The sequence below is a fragment of the Podarcis erhardii genome (genome assembly GCF_964252035.2).
Source record: "Podarcis erhardii genome assembly, chromosome: 3".
In the NCBI taxonomy this organism is placed as follows: domain Eukaryota; kingdom Metazoa; phylum Chordata; class Lepidosauria; order Squamata; family Lacertidae; genus Podarcis; species Podarcis erhardii.
This window is the reverse complement of record NC_138507.1, coordinates 122435230-122460409: the sequence shown is the minus strand read 5'-3', so window position 1 is coordinate 122460409 and position 25180 is coordinate 122435230. Positions and strand designations below refer to the sequence as shown.

Here is a 25180-nt window from a genome sequence, read left to right as displayed (position 1 = left end):
ACAAAGTGAAGGGCTCCTCTGCGGTAATAGGCGAGCCATCCCACCACCCTCATCAGAGAACAGTCATTGTTGTTGTTGTTGTTGTTGTTGTCGTCATCATCATCATCATCATCATCCATTAGATTTCTATACAGCCCTTCATCTGAGGACTACATCAGCACACTCAGCAGAACCAGCAGGGCTGGCTGACCACATTTTGAGGTGAACTAAGACCCTCTTCTGGACAGTGGTGGTGGCAACCCTGATCAATTACGGTACTTAAAGGCACACCCATCTTCAGCCAGGGCTGTGTGGGGCTCCTGTATTCCTTCTGTTTCTAGCAGGTTGTGAAAATGTGATAATACACCTGCTCTGAAGGCAGAGTGTGAGCAGGGAAACCATGTCCCAGAGTGGGAAGGATCCTCTGCAGCATCCCCAGACCCCCAAAACATGGGTGTAGCCAGGATTAATGTTTGCAGGGGTGGGGTCAAGACTTCGTTGGAAGGAAAGAACTTTTGTTAGGGGGGCAGTTAGTTAAGTATTTCTATTGTTTTCCTTGATCTGGGGTGGGGGAACCGCCCCCTGCCCCCACTGGCTATACCCATGCCTACAAGTGTCCCTATTTTCCAGTCCTGCATTTCCAGGAACCATCCCAGTTTCTCACTTGATCCCAGAAATGTTGCTCGTTTCTTCTTGCATGTTAATCAGAGAAAGGTTGGAGGGGATGCAGTTATGCGACCTCTGAGCCAAGGGGATAAGAAATATCACACCCTTTAGAAGGCACCTGAAGGCAGTCCTGTATAGGGGTGGTTTTTTTCAAAAAAATGTTTGGTCTTTTATTGTGTTTTTCTATATGTTGGAAACCGCCCAGAGTGGCTGGAGAAACCCGGTCCAAAGGTTGTTTTATAAATACTATGATGATTATGATGGTGATGTTGACGTTGATGAAGGAACAGGACATCCCTCTTTTCACAGGAGAACTGATGGGGGGGGTATGCATGCCTTGCCTAGAAGCCTGGGGGAAACCTTGCTGTGTGGTCCACGCTGCCCCCCACTCATCGCCTTCCTTCCCCTCAGCTCAGCTTCCCACCCTCCCCGTCTCTTCCTTCCCTGCCATGAAGGACAGAGATCAACAGGTGGGCCAGCCCACTCATGAGACAAGGGGCAGTGCCCCCCTCAGGTGGCAGGATCCACAGGGGCATCAGTTTCATCCTTGAAGTAATGCTTCTTGGCGACTCGGAGGCATTGCTGATATCCTCCCTCTTGATCCTAATGTAGATTTCATCTCACCCCTTCTTCCCTGGTTAGGGGCTGGGTGGGGGCTGGAAAGCACCATTTTGTGGTTTGCCTCAGGGGCTCAAATGTCTTGGGCTGGTCCTGTCAACAACGCTCTCCATTCCCCCTTCTCCTTCATCGCCCCCTTCTTCTTTCTCCACGCCCCACCAACCCTCCAAGTGTCCCCATCTTCCAGGGACACTCCTGGATTTAAAGAAGCTGTCCAAGTTGAACTGACTTGATATCAGAATGTCCCACTTTTCAAAAGGGTCTCCCCATTTCCATCAGAGAAATGTTGGAGGGTGTGGAGTTATGTGACCCCTGAGCCATCGGAAGGCAGTCCTGTATAGGGAGGTTCCTTAATGTTTAATGTGTTATGATGTTTTTGTATATATATTTGAGCCACATAGAGAGGCTGGGACAATGCAGTCAGATGGGTGGAGTGTTATTATTATTATTATTACTACTACTACTACTGTTGGGTGTAGTGAAGGGTTAGCCTTCTGTGCCTCGAGCCTGAGAGGAGGCGCGTACCAGGGAAGTACGCCAGGATGTGACGAAAGCAGCTTGGAATGCTGTGAGCTGAGTGGAAAGCGAAAGCAGTTTGTTGCCTCGCTGCACTGAGAGAGAAGGACGCAGAGAAAAATGCAGCTACACTCTGATGGCTGTTATGGATTGTAAATACGCTATTTTGTTTCCCAATAAAGAGATATTAGGATAGAAGAAACGTCTGGACTTTTTTTTGCTGCCCTTTCGACACACAGACGCTGTGTAATTCTGCTAATTGCTTTACGACCGCTCCAAAGCCACACTGCGTAAACAGAAGCTGCAGAGACTTGCAGGGGAGCGTGGCTGGACGCCATACAATAAAGCAATAAATCTACAGGAAGAACTACTACTACTGCTGCTACTACTACTAATGAATAGAATGTCCCTATTTTCATGGCAGAAATGTTGCAGCGTATGTCCCCAAACTTTTCCGGCTCTGCTCAGTTCCTGTTTCTGAAACATCCTTCTCTGTGCAGCTACCCAAGGAAGCAGGACAGTTGGAGGAGAGAGACAGAGAAAGGGGCAGGAGTAGGGGCAGGGAGACCCCAGGGAGAGGTGGGGGCCTACAATTTGAGAAATGCCCTTGTGCAAAGCCATGTTTGGGAAAGAACCGCAAAGCCTGGATGGCACCACTGAGAGGCACAGAGAGAGAGAGAGAGAGAGAGAGAGAGGGTCTGAGAGCCTGACCAAAAAAGTCCCCTCTACCCAGCAATTCACAACATGAACCAACACAAAGGTTTCCAATGCTTGCATTTATTAAAAAGAATAAGCTAAAACATTTTTGCAGGCAAACCAAATCCAAGCTCCAATCCCAAGCCCACTTACTAAAGAGACAGGCCTCCCTGTTCACAGAGGGGCTTACTCGTGAGTAGACAGGCAGACAGGATGGCTCCCTCTTGATTCCTTCCCAGCATCGCCTTCAGCAGCATCAAGCAAAGCGGTTTCTTCCCCAGCAGAGATGGGGGTGCAGTCGAGGCAGCTGCACATCAGAGGAGAGCAGGGTGGTCTTCCTTTCACCAGAGGTCTTGCACCGGAGATCTGCAGAATTACCTGCCCCCTGTGAGAAGAGGAAACACTGTTAATATGGGTGCTGGTGGTGGTTCTGAAAACCCAGACCAGTGACTCCAACTGGGAGGCAGAAGAGCTGCTGTTGTCAGAGTTCAAAATGCACACAGAGGGTCTGTTTTGCAGAGGGTTGGACTAGATGACCCCTTAGGTCCCTCCCAACACTACATTTCTATTCTATGATAGTAGGAGAGACCTCTGAGCATTTCATGTATGCACTTGGGGGAATTTGAACGGAGGTTGGCTGCCATACACACTTTTTTTCTAATCAGGTTCCTTTTCCTTCTTCTTTATGCAAACAGAAACCCCAGGAGAGGACACACTTGAGGAGATCATTGTGTTGGTGTGCATTTAACTCTTTCCCTTCCAACTCTGCAATTCTGTGATTCAGTAACCTCCTGCACAAGAATGTTTCACAGAGGTTGCCTTTGCTATTTGAGGAGGGTCAGCGACTGAGCCCCCACCCTCTCACACCAGGAAGAGCTGTTCTTTCAGCCAAGGGAGGCTAAGGGGAGTTGTGGCTGAGGGATTAGAGAGCTTTCATGGGGACGGCAAGGGGAGGGGAAAGGGTTGTCACCCCCCAGTGTGCACACTAATATTATTCCAGCTCACAGTGGATGTAAAGAATAATAATAATAATAATAATAATAATAATAATAATAATAATAATAATAATTTTTTATTTATACCCCGCCCTCCCCAGCCAAGGCCGGGCTCAGAGAGAAGTGGAGTGGGGGGGGGCAGAGAGATGAGTCACATGCATGAAACATAGCTGACAAATGTTCGAGGAAAACTAAGATTTGATTTAACTCACCTCTACGGCAGCACACCAAGGGACGAATAGTACAATAAAATAGTAGCGTTAGGGGCGGATGGCACCTAACATTTTGCAGTATCCCTCCCTGCTGTTGACATCTCTGACGGCAAGGACGTTGGCCTCTGGTGAAATCTGGAGGAAGAAAAAGAAGACATTGAAGGCTCTGTCTCACAGGACTGACCTCCTACACCTTCCACAACTTCTTCCACAACGGCCCTGCTGGCTTCGACACCTGGAGGGCACCAGGTTGGGGAAAGCTGGTGCAGGAAGAATGCAGGGCTGGAGCAGAGAGTCAGTCCCTTCTGCTGCCTCCCTGCACCTTCAGAACAGGGTCTGAGCCAATGTGGTTGGGAAGGCTGCATCTCTACACCAGGAGTCACTGGCTTCCCTGGGTGGCCACTGGCAAACTGGGTGAGAGAAGCCCCCTTGCCCAGTAAGCTGGCCCATTCTTTTGTTCACTGTAAAGCTAAGTGTGTTGAAGCGCATTATTGCAGATTTGAAAGCAAGAGCTTCCATGGATCACATAAATGAGGTAATAAGAAGAGACTGTCTGGTGGATCTGGCCACAGGGGGCCCATTGAGTCCAGCATCCTCTTCTCCCAGGGTCCAACCTGAAGCCCCATTTGGGAAACTCTCCACGAGGACAGAGGAGCAAGATCCCACCTCTTTGGGAGTCACAGCAAGTGGTGCTCAGAGTCAGGTTTAAATTGAATACAGAGAAGACCTGAGAAGCTGCTCAGAGAAGAAGCATCTGAGAAGAAGGCCAGCAGCATCAAGAAGAGGACGGCCACAGAGAGGAGGCAGAAGATCTTCATGGCTGGAGGTTGGTGGGAATCCTGGAGGTACCAGAAGCCAAGTGGAAGAGCAATTGCCAGGGGAAGGAAAGGTCCCTCTACTTATAGGTGACTGGTGGACTGATGAAATCTTGTGGGATGCCAACCGTTGTTTGCAGGATGGATGTGGCAAGCTCTGAGCTTCATGTGCCAAGGACCAGCCAAAGACCATAGAATCATAGGTTCACAGAAGGGACACCAAGAATCACCTAGACCAACCCCTGCAGTGCAGGCATCAAAGCTATAGCATCCCTGACAGGTGCCTATCCAACCTCCGGCAAAGGAGAATCAGGCACGTTCTGAAGGGCTCCGTTCCACCATTGAACAACTCAGAAAGTGAATCTGTTGGTTTGTGTCTTGCTCTCTGCTCACAGTGCCGTGGCATCTTTTGATGTCCCCGGGGGGGGGGGTGCTCTGCAGGTGGGACCAGGGCCTGGGTGCAGAGGGTGAACAAAACACTTCCCACTAGCCCAACTCTATTTTTTTTATATGATATTTTATTAAGTTTTATCAAAGAAAGAAATTACATAAAGAAAAACACAGAACAAATAAGAACTCAAACACATACACATTCAAGCATAATTAACATATATGAAAAAAAGAAAAAACAAGGAAAAAGGAAAAAAACACACTAAAAAGATTCAAAAAGTTAAAAAATAAAAATCCCTCTCTTTAGTTTCTTACCATCCATAAACTTATTTCCTTGACTTCCTCGCACCTCCCTTTCTTGTATTCCAGTTTAAAATTAATTAGCAAATTCCTTCTTATTAATTTTGTCCTTCCTTATCTTTCTTCACATATTATTGAATCCTAATTTTTATCTGATATCTATCCCTTCTTTCATATTCTTATTTTACCTTTTTTACTAGAACCTCTTCAATTCATTTCAATGTCATCAACATTCAAAAATTTTACAATGTTTTTGTAAATAGATTTTAAATTTCTTCCAGTCTTCTTCCACCAACTCTTCTCCCTGATCTCGGATTCTGCCAGTCATTTCCACCATTTCCATATAGTCCATTACTTGCACCTGCCATTCTTCCAAGGTGGGTAGGTCTTGTGTCTTCCAATGCTTTGCGATAAGTACTCTTGCTGCTGCTGTAGCGTACATAAAAAAAAGTTCTATCCTTCTTTGGCACCAATTGGCCGACCATGCCCAGGAGAAAGGCCTCTGGTTTCTTCAGGAAAGTATATTTAAATACCTTTTTCAGTTCATTATAGATCATCTCCCAGAAAGCCTTAATCCTTGGGCACGTCCACCAAAGGTGAAAGAATGTTCCTTCCATTTCTTTACATTTCCAGCATTTATTATCGGGCAAATGATAGATTTTTGCAAGCTTAACTGGGATCATGTACCACCTGTATATCATTTTCATAATATTCTCTCTTAAGGCATTACATGCCGTAAATTTAACCCCGGTGGTCCACAACTGTTCCCAGTCAGCAAACATAATGTCATGTCCAACATCTTGTGCCCATTTTATCATAGCAGATTTTACCGTTTCATCCTCAGTATTCCATTTCAAGAGCAAGTTATACATTCTTGATAATATCTTAGCATTGGGTTCTAACAGTTCTGTTTCTAATTTTGATTTTTCCACCTGGAAGCCAATTTTCCTATCCTGATTGTAGGCCTCTCTTACTTGAAAATAGTGTAACCAATCCCGCACCTTGTCTTTAAGTTTCTCATAGCTCTGCAGTTTCAATTTGTCACCCTCCTGTTCCAAAATTTCCCAATATTTTGGCCAGTTAGTCTCCATATTAAGTTTTTTCAGAGCCTTTGTTTCCATAGGTGATAGCCACCTTGGGGTTTTGTTCTCCAAAAAGTCTTTATATTTAATCCAGACATTAAACAGTGCTTTTCTGACAATATGGTTTTTAAAAGGCTTATGCGCTTTAACCTTACCATACCATAGGTAAGCATGCCACCCGAATACATTATCATAACCTTCTAAGTCCAAAATGTCTGGGTTCTCAAGAAGTAGCCATTCCTTCAACCAGCAAAAAGCTGCTGATTCATAATACAACTTAAGGTCCGGCAGGGCAAACCCCCCTCTATCTTTTGCATCCGTAAGTATCTTAAATTTTATTCTGGGCTTTTTGCCCTGCCAGACAAATCTAGATATGTCCCTTTGCCACTTCTTGAAACAGTCCATCTTGTCTATAATTTGCAATGACTGAAACAAAAACAGCATTCTCGGCAATAAATTCATCTTAATAACAGCAATTTGACCAAGTAAGGAAAGCTTCAAATTTGACCAAATTTCAAGATCCTTTTTCACTTCTGACCAGCACTTCTCATAATTATCTTTAAATAAGTTAACATTCTTAGATGTCATGTTCACCCCTAGGTATTTTACTTTCTTTACTATTGTTAAGTCTGTCTCCTTCTGAAACCTCTCTTTCTCAATCGGCGCTAGATTTTTCTCCAAAACCTTAGTTTTTGACTTGTTTAATTTAAAGCCTGCCACCTGACCAAACACTTGGATTAGTTCCAGGGCCCTTTTAGTACTAGAGACTGGCTCCTGTAGTGTCAGTACTAAATCATCTGCAAAAGCCTTAAGTTTATATTGTTTAACTCCAACCTGAACCGACTAGCCCAACTCTAGACCCCATCACTGCTAGGCAGGCATGGGGCACTGAGCGTTCACAGGGCTGTGCTGTGGTACCTCCTCATCTGCCCTCCTCACCTGCAGCTGAGGTACAAAACGTTCTTTGGGGAAATAGTCCAGCCCTGATGGAGGTGTTCTCATGCAGTCCATGCCCAAGAGCCAGGTAATCTCCCAACACAACACCTGCTTGGGGGCCCAGCTAGAAGTTCCTTTGGCCTCACCCAGCTGCAAGGCTCTTCTCAGGCTCAGTCCTGCAGATCCATATGGAAACATTTCCTCTTGAGCTTGCTCACCACCCTCTCCAACTCAAAAGGTTGTCCCCAACTTCACAAACTGAGTTCTGCATCCTCTCCTCTCCCTAGGCACCACCAAAATCTGGAGGCTATTATCCCACCTTGCCCAATACTTTGGAAAGGATTTTGAGGATGCAATGGGTGGGGTCTGCAGGGGCGAAGAGCTGGGATTCCCATCCACAACTGGAAGTCTGTGGCCTTGGACACAACCCCATCGATCCAGCACCAAATCATTTTGTTGCCCTTCCATGCTCTCCAGATCCACCTTTCCAAGAGAAAAGCAGCCTTCTCTTTTTCCTGGACACTCTTTGTGCACTGTCCTGCTGTCTATTTTTTTTTTGTGTGTGTTGTGCTGTTTTTATGGTATTTGTGTAGCTTTCTGGGTGCTTTGTTTCAACAGTTCTGGCTGACACTGGTTTAAAATTCTGTGCAGTGTTGTAAATATATGGGGGATATTTAATTTTGGGGATAGGGGAGAAGTATCAGTGCCAGTCGTGAGCTGTTCTCTGGGCTGTGCCTGTAACATTTAGCAGGCAGTTGCTGGTCTTTTGCAATCTCCACAGAGATGGGCCCCAGGAGATGTCTTCAGCATCCTTTCACAAGAGCCTGAAGTTCAAACCCAGCAGGCAAGGTGGGGAACGTGTGGTCACAGGGCTAAGTCCCATTTCCCCACCTGGTCTTGCTTCAAGTTAACGAACAAGCGTTGCTCCATCATATGCCCACAGGCAGCAAAGTTGGGTGAAGCAACTGCCAGATTCAGCCCAGTGAACTTGGGAATGAGCCCAGATCAGAAGGTGATATCGGGGGACAGTGCATGGGAATGGGGAGCAGCAATGCCACAGAGATCCCTTTCCATGCAAACTGATTCAGGGATGGAGCTGGAGAAAAGGGGCAAAAAAGCACATTTCAGGTTCCTTGAAACTATTGTTACGCAGCAGCCAAATCTCTGAGTTGGGGAAAAATCCACGCACTTCTGTGCTTGACCAGAATTCGGTTTCCTTGGAATGAAGGTCAGTGGAGGCTGTGCTGTCGTTTGGATATCCTGTGTTATCTACACACATAGACAGCCTGAGGATAAAATGCATGGCTTCAAAGCATTAACACACACCCCCTTCAAAAAAATCCTCCGTCTCAGTCAGAGCTTTGGATTTGGTAGACAGCAAGCCCATCTCTGTGCCTCCCGCTTCCAACCTGCTTCCTCCAAAACTCTCAAACTGGCTCAGGACCTCTTTACCTCCAATGCCACCTCTCCCCATGTGTACCGACCTGGATCCTGAGATCATCATCTTAGACCCTTCTACATTCATGGATAAATCATAAAATTGTGGAGTGAGGAGGGACCCTGAGGGTCATCCAGTTCAAGCCCTTTCAATGCAGGAAACTCAACTAAAGCATCAATGACAGATGGCCATCCCACCCCAGCTCCAGTGAAGGAAAGGCCAGAAGCTCCTCCGTAAATCCATATCCAGAATCTTGAGATGTCTCCCCTTCCCCTTCATGCTCTATTCTGGGGCCTGACCATTCCTTGCTGTTCCCTCCGCACTTTACTCGAGGGGCAGCTAGTGTAGGGACTGTCAGATATTTGTGGACTGCAGCTCCCATTACTCCTGGTTGGTGGCCCTTCTGGCTTGCGGTGCAGGGGGAACCGGAGGTCCCCCTTAATATTGGGAAGTCCCCACATTGGCTCCCAGGAACAGGAGGAAGGGGACAACAAAGAGATATTATATATTTTATTTTGGGGAGGGGAGAGAAGGATCGGTGCTTGCTGTGAGATGTTGGTCTGAGCTGTGTCCTGCCCAGTGATATTTAGGAGGCAGTTGCAGGTGTTTTGCAATCTCCACAGAGATGGGCCCCAGGAGATGTCTTCAGCATCCTTTCCCAAGAGCCCGAAGTTCAAACCCAGCAGGCAAGGTGGGGAACCTGTGGTCACGGGGCTAAGTCCCATTTCCCCACCTGGTCTTGCTTCAAGTGAACAGACAAGCGTTGCTCCATCGGATGCCCAAAGACAGCAAAGTTGGGTGAAGCAACTGCCAGATGCAGCCCAGTGAACTTGGGAATGAGCCCAGATCAGAAGGCGATATCGGGGGGACAGTGCATGGGAATGGGGAGCAGCAAGGTCAAAGACATCTCTTGCCATGCAAACAGATTCAGAGATGGAGCAGGAGAAAAGGGGCAAATAACACATGTGAGGATTCCTTGAAAAAATTGTTACGCTGCACCGAAATGGCTGAGCATGGAGAAAACCCAGGGGGTTCAGTGATGCCCAGAGTTTGGGTTTTCTGAAGGTGAGCGGAAACTTTGGTGTCTTTAGGAGATATGGGTTTGTTTTATACATATGGAGAGAGCCTGAGCATAAAATTGATGGGTTCATAGCATTAACATCCCCCAAATCATCCTTCTCAGCTCCTCACAGCTTTGTATCACCTACACAGGAAACAGAAATCTGTGTCTCCAGCTTCCAGGCTGCTTCCAACTCAGCTTTCACACACCACATAGGCTTAGGACCACAGAATCTCAAGGACGGCCTCTCCCCATATGAACTGACCTGGACCCTGAGAACATCATCCGAAGCCCTTCTTCATGTGCCCCCTTCTCAAGAGGTCTGGAGGGCGGCACTGTGAGAAGAGGCCTTTTCTGTGGTGGCTCCCTGTTTGTGGAATACTCTTCCCCCGGAGTCTCATTCTGCTCCTTTAGGTGCCGGGCAAATTCCTCTTCTCCCAGGCCTTGTGCTAATGAAAAAAATCTATGGTCTTTTACATGTGTGGAGTGTTATTGTTTGGTTTGTTAATATGATATGCATTTTTCAGTTTTTGAATTTTTAACTGAGCTGTGGTCCTCAAATGAAGAAGATGAAGAACAGCTTGTACTTGATACCCCACCTTTCTGTGAATGGTTTCAGAACTCACAGGGTTAAAGAGTTCTGTGTGACGTTCCTCAATTCCTGACGCGTGACTCAGAAGGAGGGAGGAGTTGTTCCTCACTGCCTGTTTGTCTCTGAAGGAGACGGAAGCACAGCCATGAGTGCTCGGAGCCCAGGGAAGGTCTGAAGTTCTGTTTATTGTTTTACTGCTGTAATAAAGACTGATAAATAGACACACTATTGTCTGGGTGTGTTTCAACTTCTAAATACCGGGAAGCAACAGCTCCGCTGTGTTTACTCTGCACTTCGTGGTGAAGGAGGGATCGGAACAGCAGGAGGCACAGCTAGAGGGAAACGTGCCGGGCTGAGATCACTTAAAGCTGCGGCTAATTGGGGTCGTAAACCAATTAGCTACGCCACGCCCTTCAACAGGTTATGGGCGCTGATTACTGCTTTGAAGCTGTTGCGACGTGCCGGTGTGTGTTTACGCCAGGAGGCCAAGACGCTACCGAAAGCGGAGGTCTGCGTTCTGAGGCAGAGAAGCTGGCTGGAAGGAGCTGAACAGGAGCTGAGAGCTGAGAGGCAGAGGAGCTCGCTGAGGGAATCACATCTCCAAGAGACAGGTGCCGGAAAGCTGCTGTTACGTGAGTAAGCTGGGGCCCTGGGGGGAGAGAGATGGCGCAGTCCCAGAAGCATGGCTTTGAGCTTAAGCTGCCATGTGAGAAGCTGACATGCGAAAGCTGGTTGGAGTGGAGCTTTCACGTAGAACTTTTCCTCGTCGGAAAAAACCTTTGGGAAGCAGTACGGCCACAGAAGGTGGCTGGGGCAGCTATAAAGGCTGCAGAGCTGAGTGAAGCTGAAAAGCGTGTGCTTGCTTTTCTGGCAGAAAATGTGAGTGCTGATCTGATGCATGTTATCCTGGATGCTAAAAGGCCTGAGGCTGCTTGGCTGGCACTCCGTGAGGCTTGTGAAGCAGGAGTGGGAAGCAAGTGTCAAGATGTGGCCGCATCCGAAGGGGAGAGGCAAGATGGCGCTGGGCACATTTTTGAGAGCCGACACACAGCTGAGGGGAGCTGTGAGCCCCCAGAGGGGGACGAAGGGACTATTGCTGGCAGCTGTTTGAATGCTGCACCGTACCTGTGTGAGGAGCCAGGATAGAGGCCAAGCGTTGGGAGCCCTTTACCCACCAGAGGGGGTGCAGGAAAACGTCCTGGGAGCCCTGGGAGCAGTGGGGGGGGCAGTGAGCAGTGGAAGCTCAGAAACGGCTTGTTTTCCAAAGGCAGCCAAGAGTTGTTTTCGTCGTGGGCCGAGGCCTGGGAAGCTGCAGAGAGTTAGACGCTTCAAGGCCAGCCACCTGCACAATGTGCAGATAAGCCCTACAGAGTTGCGTGGGAATGCCGAGAAAAGTCCGGTCTCCAAGGCAACGGAGGCAGATACATCTACGGAAGCTGCCAAGGTCCTGAGCAAGTCTTCCTGCAAGGTGGAGTTGGTTGCCGTGACAACCAGAGAGAACAGCTGCAGAAGCCCCAAGGGAGGGGGCAGCGAGACGTTTGTTGCTATGGCAATGTTTGAGAACAGCTCTAAGAGAGACAGTGAACTGTGTTTTATCATCGACTCTGGGGCGAACCGAAATCTGATTCCAGAGACCCCTGCTGTCGAGATGTGGAATTGCAAGGAAGTTCCAGCTGGAAAAACTGTTCAGTTTGCAAATGGGGAAAAGAAAACTGTGTCTAATGTTGCAAATTTTTATTTTTCTGTTTTGCAGGAGCTGTTGGAGGTTTGCATTGTGCCTGGGATGCAACACTGTCTTTTATCTGTCCCTTATTTGTTGCAGAAGGGGTTTAAGGTTTGCTTTGAACATGATGTTTGTACAATCTTCAAAGGAGGGAAGCAATTGGTCAGAGTTGAAAAGGGGCAGAATGATCTCTTTATTCTTAAAACGCCTCTGAGGGGTGAGGGGAATGCTGAGAGGGCACAAGCTATGCGTGCTACAGTTCCCACTCATGTTTCATGTGCGTGTGCATGGCACAAGAAGACAGCCCATAGTTCTCTTGAAGAAATTCAAATGTTACAGGAGTGTACCAAAGGTTGTAAAATTCGGGAATGTGGAAAAACCCTAAGTTGTAGGGCTTGCAGAAGGGCAAAGGTAAAAGGGTGCAGTTACCCCAGGGTGGACAGGGTAACCACAAAACCTTTTGAGCTTGTACACATAGATCTGTTTGGCCCCATGGCAGAGCCAAGTCTGGGAGGAGCCAGGTTTCTGCTGACAATTTCTGATGATCATACGCAGAATTCCTGGACCCATGCTTTGAAATACAAGGAAGATGCAGCGCAACTGATTAAAAATTGGGTTGCGGAGATAGAACTAAGGTTCTCCACCAAGGTACAGGGAGTCCGAAGTGACCGTTGTGCAGAGTTTACTGGGTCTGCTCTGCAGAAGTTCTTTCACAAGAAAGGGATACATCACAAGGTGACTTCTCCTCAAGAGAGGGGGGTGGCAGAGCTCAGAAGTGAAGCTCTGGTTAAGGCTACACAGGTGTTGCTGTCAGACTCTGGGTTACCTCCAAGCTTTTGGATGGAGGCAATTCGGACTGTGAATTTCACCTGGAATCGGTCCTACAATTCAGTGGTAGGTGACACCCCATTCTTCATGCTTCACGGGAGGAAACCCCAGATTCATTTCCTCCGTTCGTTTGGGTCGCCGGCCTCGGTGCCAGTGCCAAAGGCTCTGCAAAAGCCAGGTGGACCCAAGTTCCAGAAAATGATCTTTTGTGGGTATGAGCCAGCCACTAAAGGATGGAGGTTCGCATATCCGGAAGGTGATCAGACCAAGCTTCTGTTCAGTAAACATGCTGAGTTCTATGAGCAGGATGGTTGGTCAAAGACTCCTGCAAGGCATGATGTTCTCTCAGAATGTCTGTCTGAGGATGAGGATGAGGGAGAGCCAGGGGCTGAACCTAACCTGCTGATGACCAGGTCGCTGACCAGGGTCAGGAACAGGGTGGGGCATCTCCACAGGTTGTTAAAAGAGAGCCCAAGAGTGAGCCTTCATCTCCTGTTAGCGTGATGCAGAGAATTCGAAGACGCTTTAAGTCAGAGGGGGAATCCCATGATGCAGAGGACTCACCTGCTGACCACAGTGAGTCAGAGGAAGTACCTGAGTTTGTGCCCAGGCGGTCCAGTCGCACAACGAAGGGCATTCCACCTGAGAGGTATCAGGCCACAGGTGTGTGGGTTGGTTTCGCACAGTGTGAACCTGGAAGTTGTGAGGAGGTTCCACTGGTGCCTGACAAGGATGCCAGGAAGGGGCACAAGAGGTCTGTAAAGGTAAATACCCAAGTCACCTCAGGAATGGAGGGAAGAGGGGGTGTGAATGGTTTCAGAACTCACAGGGTTAAAGAGTTCTGTGTGACATCCCTCAATTCCTGACGCGTGACTCAGAAGGAGGGAGGAGTTGTTCCTCACTGCCTGTTTGTCTCTGAAGGAGACGGAAGCACAGCCATGAGTGCTCGGAGCCCAGGGAAGGTCTGAAGTTCTGTTTATTGTTTTACTGCTGTAATAAAGACTGATAAATAGACACACTATTGTCTGGGTGTGTTTCAACTTCTAAATACCGGGAAGCAACAGCTCCGCTGTGTTTACTCTGCACTTCGTGGTGAAGGAGGGATCGGAACAGCAGGAGGCACAGCTAGAGGGAAACGTGCCGGGCTGAGATCGCTTAAAGCTGCGGCTAATTGGGGTCGTAAACCAATTAGCTATGCCACGCCCTTCAACACTTTCACTCCCCTTAATGAGCCTCAAAGCAGCTAACAATCTCCTTTCCCTTCCTGCCCCACAAAAAAACACTCTGTGAGGTGAGTGAGGCTGAGAGTCACACTTCTCTGAAGTGTGACTGGCCCAAGGTCACCCAGCAGGTGCATGTGGAGGAGCGGGGAAGCGAACCCGGTTCACCAGATTACGAGTCCACTGCTCTTAACCACTACACCATGCTGGCTCTCAACAGCATGCTGGTTGAAGGGTTATCTGGAAATCTAAGTGTCCCTATTTTCCAGTCCTGCATTTCCAGGAACCATCCCAGTTTCTCACTTGATCCCAGAAATGTTGCTCGTTTCTTCTTGCATGTTAATCAGAGAAACGTTGGAGGGGATGCAGTTATGTGACCTCTGAGCCAAGGGGATAAGAAATATCACACCCTTTAGAAGGCACCTGAAGGCAGTCCTGTATAGGGGTGGTTTTTTTCAAAAAATGTTTGGTCTTTTATTGTGTTTTTCTATATGTTGGAAACCGCCCAGAGTGGCTGGAGAAACCCAGTCCAAAGGTTGTTTTATAAATACTATGATGATTATGATGTTGATGTTGACGTTGATGATGGAATAAGACATCCTTCTTTTCACTGAAGAAATGTTGGGGGGGTATGCATGCCTTGCCTAGAAGCCTGGGGGAAACCTTGCTGTGTGGTCCAAGCTGCTCCCCACTCATCGCCTTCCTTCCCCTCAGCTCAGCTTCCCACCCTCCCCGTCTCTTCCTTCCCTGCCACGCTGGACAGAGATCAACGTGCTGGGCCAGCCCACTCATGAGACAAGGGGCAGTGCCCACCTCGGGTGGCAGGATCCACAGGGGCATCAGATTCAGCCCCCAAGAAATGCATCTTGGCGACTCGGAGGCATTGCTGATATCCTCCCCCTTGATCCTTATGTAGATTTCAACTCACCCCTTCTTCCCTGGTTAGGGGCTGGGTGGGGGCTGGAAAGCACCATTTTGTGGTTTGCCTCAGGGGCTCAAATGTCTTGGGCTGGTCCTGTCCAAAAGGCCCTCCATTCCCCCCTTCTCCTTCATCACCCCCTTCTTCTTCCTCCACGCCCCTCCGACACTCCAAGTGTCCCCATCTTCCAAGGACAGTCCTGGATTTACAGAAGCTGTCCAAGTTCATCTGGCTTGATCTCAGAATGTCCCACTTTTCCTAAGGGTGTCCCCATTTCCATCAGAGAAAAGTTGGAGAGTGTGGAGTTGTGTGACCCCTGAACCATCAGATGGCAGTCCTGTATAAGGAGGTTCTTTAATGTTTAATGTGTAGTGATGATTTTGTATATATATTTGAACCACACAGAGTGGCAAGGGAAACCCAGTCAGATGGGTGGAGTATTATTATTATTATTATTATTAGTATTAGTATTAGTATTATTACTAATACTACTTCTATTGAATAGAATGTCCCTGTTTTCATTGGAGAAATGTTGCAGGGTATATCCCCTAGGGTTTTGCATCTCTGCTCAATTCCTGTTTGTGAAACATCCTTCTCTGTGCAGCTGCCCAAGGAAGCAGGTCAGTTGGAGGGGAGACACAGAGAAAGGGGCAGGAGGAGGGGCAGGGAGACCCCAGGGGGAGGTGGGGGCCTACAATGTGAGAAATGCCCTTGTGCAAAGCCATGTTTAGAAAAGGACCACAAAGCCTGGATGGCACCACTGACTGGCAGAGAGAGAGAGAGAAAGAGTCTGAGAGCCTGACCAAAAAAGTCCCCTCAACCCAGCAGACGTTTTCACAACATGAACCAACACAAAGGTTTCCAATGCTTGCATTTATTAAAAAGAAGAAGCTAAAGCATTTTTGCAGGCAAACCAAATCCAAGCTCCAATCCCGAGCCCACTTACTAAGGAGTCAGGCCCCACTGGCCACAGTGGGGCTTACTCGTGAGTAGACAGGCAGACAGGATGGCTCCCTCTTGACGCCTTCCCAGCATCGCCTTCAGCAGCATCAAGCAAAGCGGTTTCTTCCCCAGCAGAGATGGGGGTGCAGTCGAGGCAGCTGCACATCAGAGGAGAGCAGGGTGGTCTTCCTTTCACCAGAGGTCTTGCACCGGAGATTGGCAGAGTTACCCGCCCCCTGTGAGAGGAGGAAACACTGTTAAAACGGGTGTTGGTGGTGGTTGAGAAAACCCAAACCAGTGACTCCAACTCGGAGGCAGAAAAGCTGCTGTTGTCAGAGTTCAAAATGCACACAGAGGGTCTGTCTTGCAGAGGGTTGGACTAGATGATGTGGAGATTTATTGATTAGGGCGTGACCTGCTGATTTCTTTACGATCTCAATCAGCTATTTACAGCGGTCCGGTGCGCTTCCTCGAGCTGCGCATTCTGCTCTGTCCAGTCACACCTTGCAGAGTAAACACAGCGGTGAAAAACTGTCGCCGCCACTGCTGCACCAGACAAACACAACAAGCAGGTTGTGAGTCCAATTAAACAGTTCTTTATTGTGACATTTCTCAGAAAAACACTCCCGGACTTCTCGCAGCCATGATTCCGTGCTGCCTTCTCTCTCAAAGACAAAGAGGAACAGAGAAATCTCCTCTCACCTTCGAATCCTGACATCAGAATGTTGAGGCGTCACTCAGAACATCTTAACCCTATAAGTTCTGAATCCCAACACCCCCTCTCGCCGAGCATTCTGACGAGACCTGTGGATGTACCTTTGCAGACCTCTGTGAGACCAATCCCTTCCCCAATGCCTTGCGCCCTCCCCTGGCGTTCCTGTCAGGCATCTGTGGAAGATCCTCACAACTCTCAGATTCGCACTGTGCAAAACTTACCCACGCACATGTGGCCTGATACCTCTCAGGTGGAATACCCTTCGTTGTGCGACTGGACCGCCTGGGCACAAACTCAGGTATTTCCTCTGACTCTGACTCACTGTGGCCCGCAGGTGTGTCCTCTGCATCTCGGGATTCCCCCTCTGACTTAAAGCGTCTTCGAATTCTTTGCATTACACTCACAGGAGAACTAGGCTCACTCTTGGGCTCTCTTTTTACAACTTGTGGAGATGCCCCATCCTGCTCCTGACTTTGGTCAGTGAGCTGATCGTCATCAGAAGACTCAGCCTCTCTTTCCTCTCCATCAGAACCTTCCTGCTCTGAATCAGAAAGACATTCTGAGAGAAAATCACGCCTCGCAGGAGTCTTTGACCTACCATCCTGCTCATAGAACTCAGCGTGTTTACTGATCAACAGCTTACTCTGATCACCTGTTGGGTACGCAAACCTCCATGCACGAGCTGCTGGCTCATACCCGCAGAAGATCATTTTCTGGAACTTGGATCCATCTGGCCCTTGCAAAGCCTTAGGCACCGGCACAGAAGCAACAGATCCAAACGACTGCAGAAAATGAATCTGGGGTTTCCTGCCATGCAACAAAAAATAAGGTGTGTCACCTACCACTGAATTGTAGATCCGATTCCAGGTGAAGCTCACATATCTAACCGCCTCCAACCAAAACCTTGGAGGTAACCCAGAGTCTGTCAGCATCACCTGTGCAGCCTTAACCAGAGCTTCACTCCTAAGCTCTGCTACCCCCCTCTGTTGAGGAGAAGTAACTGTGTGACATATCCCTTTCTTGTGAAAGAACTTCTGCAAAGCAGACCCAGTAAACTTAGCATTTCTGTCACTGGTGACTGCTTGCACCCTGGTGGAGAACCTTAGTTCCACCTCCTCAATCCAACTTCTGATCAGCTGTGCTGCATCTTCCTTGGACTTGAGACCGTGAGTCCAGGTGTTCTGCGAAAAACTATCCTGCAATGTCAGCAGAAACCTGGCCCCTCCCAGACTTGGTTCCTTAACGGGACCCAACAGATCTATGTGTACCAGTTCAAAAGGTTTTGTGGTTACCCTCTCCACCTTTGGGTAACTGCACCCTTTTACCTTTGCCTGTCTGCAAGTTTTACAATCAATGGCATCTCCACATTCCCGAATTTTACAGCCTTTGGAGATCTCAGGTAGCACCTGTAGTTCCTCAAGAGAACCATGAGCTGTCTTCTTGTGCCAAACATAGGCACATGACACATGAGTGGGAACTGTAGCACGCAGGGCTTGTGCTTTCTCAACCTTCCCCTCACCCTTCAGAGGCGTTTTAAGAATGAAGAGATCATTCTGCCCCTTTTGAACCTTGACAAGCTGCTTCCCTCCTTTGTAGATTGTGCAAGTATCCTTCTCAAAAGAAACCTTAAACCCCTTTTTTAACAAACAAGGCACAGACAAAATACAGTGATGCATTTCCGGTACAGTGTAAAACTCCAACCGCTCCTGCAAAACAGAAAGAAACATTGATGCAACATTAGTTACATTTCTTTTTTGTCCATTTGCAAATAAAACAGTTTTCCCAGCCGGAATTGCCTTGCAATTCCACATCTCAACAGCAGGGGTCTCTGGAATCAAGTTGCGATTAGCTGCTGAGTCGATTACAAAGCAAAGCTCAGTGTCTCTCTCAGAGCTGTCCTCAAACATTGCCATAGCAACAAAAGTCTCGCTGCCCCCTTCCTCTGGGCGTCTGCAGCAGTTCTCTCTGGTTGCCACGTCAACCAACTCCCCCTTGCGGGAAGCAACTTCCTCTGTTGCCTTGGAGACCGGACTGGTCTCTGCGCTCCCACGGAACTCTTTGGGGCTTATCTTCACTTCGTGCAGGTGGCCGGCCTTGAAGCGTCTAGCTCTCTGTAGCTTTCCAGGCCTCTGCGCACGACAAAAACAACTCTTGGGTGCCTTTGGAAAACAAGCCGTTTCTGAGCTTTCACCGCTCACTGCCCCCCCCACTGCTCTCAGGGCTCCCAGGACATTTTCCTGCACCCCCTCTGGTGGGTAAAGGGCTCCCAACGCTTGGCTTCTGGCCTGGCTCCTCACACAGGCACGGTGCAGCATTAGTACAGCTGCCAGCAATAGTCCCTTCGTCCCCCTCTGGGGGCCCACAGCTTCCCTCAGCTGTGTGTTGGCTCTCAAGAATGTGCCCAGCGCCATCTTGCCTCTCCCCTTGGGATGCAGCCATCTCTGGGCTCTTTATTGCTTCTCCAGGGCTCTGGCCTCCTGCTGAAGTTTCACACAAACTTCTCAGCACCTCCCAGGCAGCCCTTGCTGACTCTACGCCCTCCAAGTGAGGTTTCAGCGATGCTGTACGCATGCTTTCAGCATACCAAGCTCTCTCTGCATTCTCTGCTGGCTATCTTCAGGCAACGCAGCCTCAAAGCCTGCAGCGTCTGCCCCTTCCGCTCCTTGGCTGAGGGGTAGTGGCTCTTTCTGGCTTACATCCCAAAGCCCAGGAACCAGGAACCAACCCCGTACTCTTCTTGACCAGGTTGCCCAACTTGTTAAAGTGAGCTTTTCAAGCGGTATGTCCTCAAGGACCTGGCTCTTTGCCATGTTCTTCCGTTCTCCCAAAGGGCCCCCAAGCTGTACTCACTGATCACCAGCTCTTTCCGGCTCCTGTCCGTGGAGAAACGATTTCCAGCTGCTCCCAGCTCCCAGCTCTGTCTCTTAGCTCTCTTTTGCCTCTCAGAAGCAGGCAAAAATCACAGAACGCAGACCTCGGCCTCCGGCCAGCTTCTCTGCCTCAGAACGCAGACTTCAAAGCATTCCGGCAGTTCCAGCGACAGCTTTACAAGCGGTAATTAGACCACCCATAACCTGTGGAGATTTATTGATTAGGGCGTGACCTGCTGATTTCTTTACGATCTCAATCAGCTATTTACAGCGGTCCGGTGCGCTTCCTCGAGCTGCGCATTCTGCTCTGTCCAGTCACGCCTTGCAGAGTAAACACAGCGGTGAAAAACTGTCGCCGCCACTGCTGCACCAGACAAACACAACAAGCAGGTTGTGAGTCCAATTAAACAGTTCTTTATTGTGACATTTCTCAGAAAAACAGACTTCCGGAGGCGGCGCGAAGGGTAATGGCTGCCCTTTCCTAACCGGGAAGGGAGCTCCACTCGAAAACGGGTCGTCCGCTATGGCGAAGCGGAGACCCACAACGGAAAACCGCAGGCGGCAGAAGCCTGCGGTCCTGGGACCCGGCGGGCGCCAGGAGCGGCCCCCAAAACGTTGAAGGAACCCCGTAAGGGGCTCCGGATCGTGGAGGAGGCTGCGGCGCTGAGGGTCATTCCGCAATCGGCGGAGTGAAGCCGCGTAGCTGTTGCCGGTGAGCGCTGACCTTTCTTCCTGGATTTGGCACTTTGGAAAGCAGCAACCCGTGAGTAATAAGGACTTTTAAACAATTTAAAGATCAAAAGCTGCAGAATTTGGCTGAAAGCGGAGGACGAAAAAAAAGGAAGTCCGTCTTCCGCTGTCACTAAACTTCAAAGCAAAGAGCAGGAGGAGTGGAGGCAGTGAATGAACTTTTAACAAATTGGATCTGAGCATTCATTGAATCTTTTTTAATGCAGAAAAGGACTGTAAGCATTGGATTTATGTTTTGATTTGGATGGTGGAATCTTCCTCTGTTGAACTTACAATTTAAAGAAGAAACCCAGGTGCTGGAACTGCCTGGCAACAGTAGCAGTCAGTCTGCAGACTTAAATACTTTGAAACATAAATTGGGAAAAAATCTGAGGGGTTTGGACTTTGTTACTTTGAAACACCATTAGAAGTACCAGCAAGCACTGTTTGAGACATTGTGTTTTTGTAACACCAACTCTGCTGAAAATCTAACATTTGAAGGTTTTTGGACATTAACTTTATTTTCTCTGTGAATTGCACTAACTGATTCCTTCCTGAAAGACATTTTAAGCTCCCCCTAGAGGCTTTTGGACTTTACAGCAGTGACATTGTTTTACTTTCCATTTCCCGGCCTCCTGGCTGACTGTTACCATCTGGGCCGTCTCTTTCTCATGGGAACAACTCAGCCTGACTTTGACTTTTAGATAAATTTGGAATGAGTGGCGCAAAGAAAAAGGAGTCTAAAGAAAAAGAACAAAGACCAAGAACTAGAAAAACAACCTTAGCCTCAACTTTACAGCAACGCAGATCGTCTGTGCCTATTTTGCTTTCTGAGGAAGAAACCGCTTCACTGCCACGTGCAGGGGAAGGAGAAACAGAGGAATTACAACTGGAAGATATGGCCTCAGGAACAGCTGCTTCTATCTTAGAAAAAATCTATGAAAAATTGGAATCTTTGGACAAGAAAGTGGAATCTTTGGATAAAAAGGCCGATGAACAAACATTTAAAATAGATCAAAACACAGAAAGTTTAAATAGACTAACTGGACAAGTGGCACAGAACACCCAAACAATTGCAGAATTGAAGGAGGCTACAGGGGAGAACAGGAAATTGGCTGAAGACACTAGCCAAAGACTTGGAAAGCTAGAAAAAGAGGTGAGACCACTCAATAAACAAGTAGGTGAACATCAGACCTACCTTTCGATGATTGAATTGAAAAATAGGGAGACTAATTTAAGGATAAGGCTGGTACCGGAAGTGGAAGAAGATAACTTGGCTGAGTTTCTGACCAAAATATTTTCCAAGCACTGGAATTTAGAGGAGAAAGACTTCAAGATTACATCAGCTTTCAGACTCGGAAGATTGACAAAAAAAGACAAACCCAGAGACTGCTTGATAACACTGAGATCAAAGGAGGAGAGGGACAAGATTTTGGAACTACACTACGGGAAGTCACTGGACATTTTGGACAAAAGGATTGAAATTTACAAGGACATTCCTAAACAGCTTTTGGATCTGAGATCTGAATATTTGGAACTAGCAAGACTGCTGAGGAGCAACTCCATCATTTTTAGGTGGGACTTTCCACAAGGACTATCTTTTACTTTTAGAGGGAGGAAGAATAAAATTAGAACACTGGAAGACAGAGATAAGTTTCTGAACCAGTACGGAGAAGACCTTCATAAAGGACTTGGATTACCTTCGGGGCCTGGAGCACCAGAGGCACCTGCACCCTTGGATCCTGAAGATCCAGCGAATAAGGTACCACCCCCAGAAAAATAACCAGATTTATTCAGGATGTCTCTGCAACTTTTGAGCTGGAATATAAATGGCTGTAACATTCCGGAAAAAAGGAGGAAACTTTTTCATATATTAAAAAAGGAACAATTGGACATTATCTGTCTGCAAGAAACACATGTGACCAGGCTCCACAGAAAAGTGTTGATAAACAAAAGACTTGGCCAGGAATTTATATCTTCAGACATAGTGAAGAAGAGAGGGGTGGTGATATATGCAAAAGAGAGCCTTTCACCTAAATTTCTATTCAAAGATGAACATGGTGTTGTGGATATGCAGTGTCCCGTGCACAGCGGAAGGATGAGGAGTACGTGCCACATACTCTATATTGCTTTATTTATACTTCAAAGCTGGTATGTTACAGAAAAACATCTTGCCTCTGCCGGAGCAGAGAAAAGCATCCTCTCTCCTCTAAAGCACGGAGAGAAAAAAAAACCACACACTGAACTGCAAAGGACAGTGAAAAACAGGAAACCAGTGTACGTCACATCCAGTCTCCCTTTCCCGTGGGAAAACCCAACAGCAATTGACTGTGGAATGTAAACATTGTCTTGTGACAAGCATTTCGCTGCACAGTGAAGAGAGCAGAAACCAACATCCTCCCCCTTTCTGTGAACATCACTGGGCAGCGTGTTCGTACAATATCAGTACAAACCCAACTTCTGCACATAGGTACAGTGTTGATCCCTTGATACAATCTTGGATAATACATCAGCAGGAATTTCATTACCTGGCATATAGGACACCGTTACGAGTCCCTTTTGAATACGTTCCCTAGCATGTTGCAACTTCAATTGCAAGTGCTTCGTGCTTTGCTTACAACCTTCAGAATTCAGCAAAGCCAAACATGCTTTGTTGTCCTGGTAAACCTGGATTGGACATTTGACAGGAATTTTCATGTCTTTGCACAATTGTAACAACCATTCACTATCTTTAAGTGAATAAGACAGTGCATTCAGTTCAGCTTCACAAGTACTTAAGCTAACTGTTGTTTGCTTCTTGCATGACCAATCAAATAGACCCTGATTGTACAAATAGCAAACTCCAGACGTACTTTTCCTGTCTGTAGTGTCACTTCCAAAACTTGCATCTGCAAATATCTCAAGACCACCAGACTTCTGATTGTTAAATCTCAGTCTGTAATGCATAGTGCCTTTCAAATACCACGCTATGCGTTTCAGAGCTTTCCAATCCTTAACAGTAGGATTGTTGACTTGTCTGCTTAGCAAATTACAGCTAACAGCAATGTCTGGTCTTGAACATCTGGCAATGAAGTTTAGCTTGCCTAGCACACTTCTGTACAGTGTAGTGTCAGAAAATGCTTCTTCAGTGTCATCTACCTGCTAACCTGTTGTCATTGGTGTGTCTACAGGGTTAGCATCCATCAGGTTCAGTTTGCTTAACACATCAGCAATTTTCCGTGACTGGTGTACTAGAATGTTACCATCTTGATCTCTCTCTATTTCTAGAGATAGGTAGTTGTTTACCTCACCAAGATCTTTCATGTCAAAGTGCTCTTTCAGTTGAGCTAGGGCGTTATTGTACATTGTGACATCTTTCCAAAAGAATAAAAGATCATCAACATAAAACAAACAATACAGTTTCTTTTGCCCCTCCTCTTTGACAAATACACATGGATCAGCTTTCCCTTGCTTAAAACCTAGAGAAAACAATACTTCAGTGAGTTTTGTGTGCCAACACCTTGCACTTTGTTTGAGACCATAAAGGGACTTCTTCAGAGCACAAACAAATCCCTGTTTTACCTGTACGCCATCAGGTGGAAGCATATAAAGTGATTCATCTAGAGATCCGTACAGAAAAGCTGTATTCACATCGTGGTGACTAATGTGTAGATTTTCCTCTGCAGCTAGCTTGAGCATAAGCCTAATGCTCTCATACCTCACTGTGGGTGAGTAGGTCTCGTGATAGTCTTCACCTGGTACCTGTGCAAAACCTCTGGCTACCAATCTGGCTTTGTGTCTGACTATCTTGCCATTTTGATCAGTCTTCGCTTTGAAGACCCATTTGCTTCCAAGCAATTTCATTCCTGGAACTACTGGAACTAGGTCCCATGTTTTGTTCCTTTCCAAGGAATCAAGCTCAGTCTTCATGGCATTTAACCATGGCTCAGCTTCCTTTGAATCCAAATCCTGGATTTCTCGGAAACTTGAAGGTTCAAATACCTTCTTGGAGCTTTTAACAGCTGTTACTGCTATCTTAGCAAACTCATCAGCAAATCTCTTTGGAGGTCTGCCTTTTGTGGCTCTTTGTGACCTGTGAATTAGCCGTAGGTCTTCAACACTCTCCTCTTCCTTCTTGGGAGAAAAGTGGCCTATTGTGAACAATGGTTCCTCCAATTCTTGACCAGAGCTTTCAGAGGGTCGCATAGAGGCTTTCGCACTCTTGAAATCCTCTGAATCACCCGATTCAGTTTCAGACTCAGAATCAGAACCTTCATTAGTGGGTGTGGGTTGTTGTGGTTGCTTTTGTTGTTGACTATCCTCAGTCTCATCACTGTCATCAGGATAACATTGGAAAATTCCCACATTCTCCCCCCACTTGGCATTGTACTCAACACTTCTTGTGAGCTTAATTGCCTTTGAGTCAGTCATCATTATTCTGTAAGAACCTTTCTGATAACCTAGAAAGATACCATGCAATCCACGCTTGTCTAACTTGGAGTTTTGTGGTGAGTGAACCCACATGTCAGAACCAAAAATTTTCATGTGTTTGATGTATGGCTTCTTGCCAAACATCTTCTCATACGGGGTACAACCAATCGCTGAAGATAACCTGCGATTATAACTGTAAGTGAAACATGAGAGAGCTTCGGCCCAATAACTCTCTGGAAGATTTGCATCATGCAGCAAGGTTTTTAACCCTTGAAGCAAAGTCTGGTTTGCTCGTTCCACAAGTCCATTCTGCCATGGCGAGCGAGGACTAGACAAATCGTGTTGAATTCCTTTCTCAGTCAGAAAAGCTTCAAACTGCTGAGAAGTGAATTCTCCCCCACGATCACTGAAAAGAGTCTTTACCTTCTTACCATGCACATTTTCCAACCAAGCACAGAATTCCTTGAACCTAGGAAAAGCCTCTGATTTCTGCTTGAGATTGTACACATAAATATACCTGGAAAATGCA

At 47.4% G+C, this 25180-nt stretch overlaps 1 long non-coding RNA gene across 2 annotated transcripts in view; it reads right to left on the bottom strand.

Annotated features, from left to right (window-relative positions):
- The window catches only part of LOC309338046, a 115414-nt gene that overhangs the window by 36612 nt on the left and 53622 nt on the right, over positions 1-25180 (bottom strand). Inside the window, exon 3 of one of the 2 annotated variants that reach the window (XR_014154619.1) lies at positions 2601-2860. The exons of the other annotated variant lie outside the window; for it this stretch is intronic. This is a non-coding gene — a long non-coding RNA (uncharacterized lncRNA). Of the gene's footprint in view, positions 1-2600; positions 2861-25180 lie in introns of those variants that run through there. 2 annotated transcript variants of the gene reach the window in all.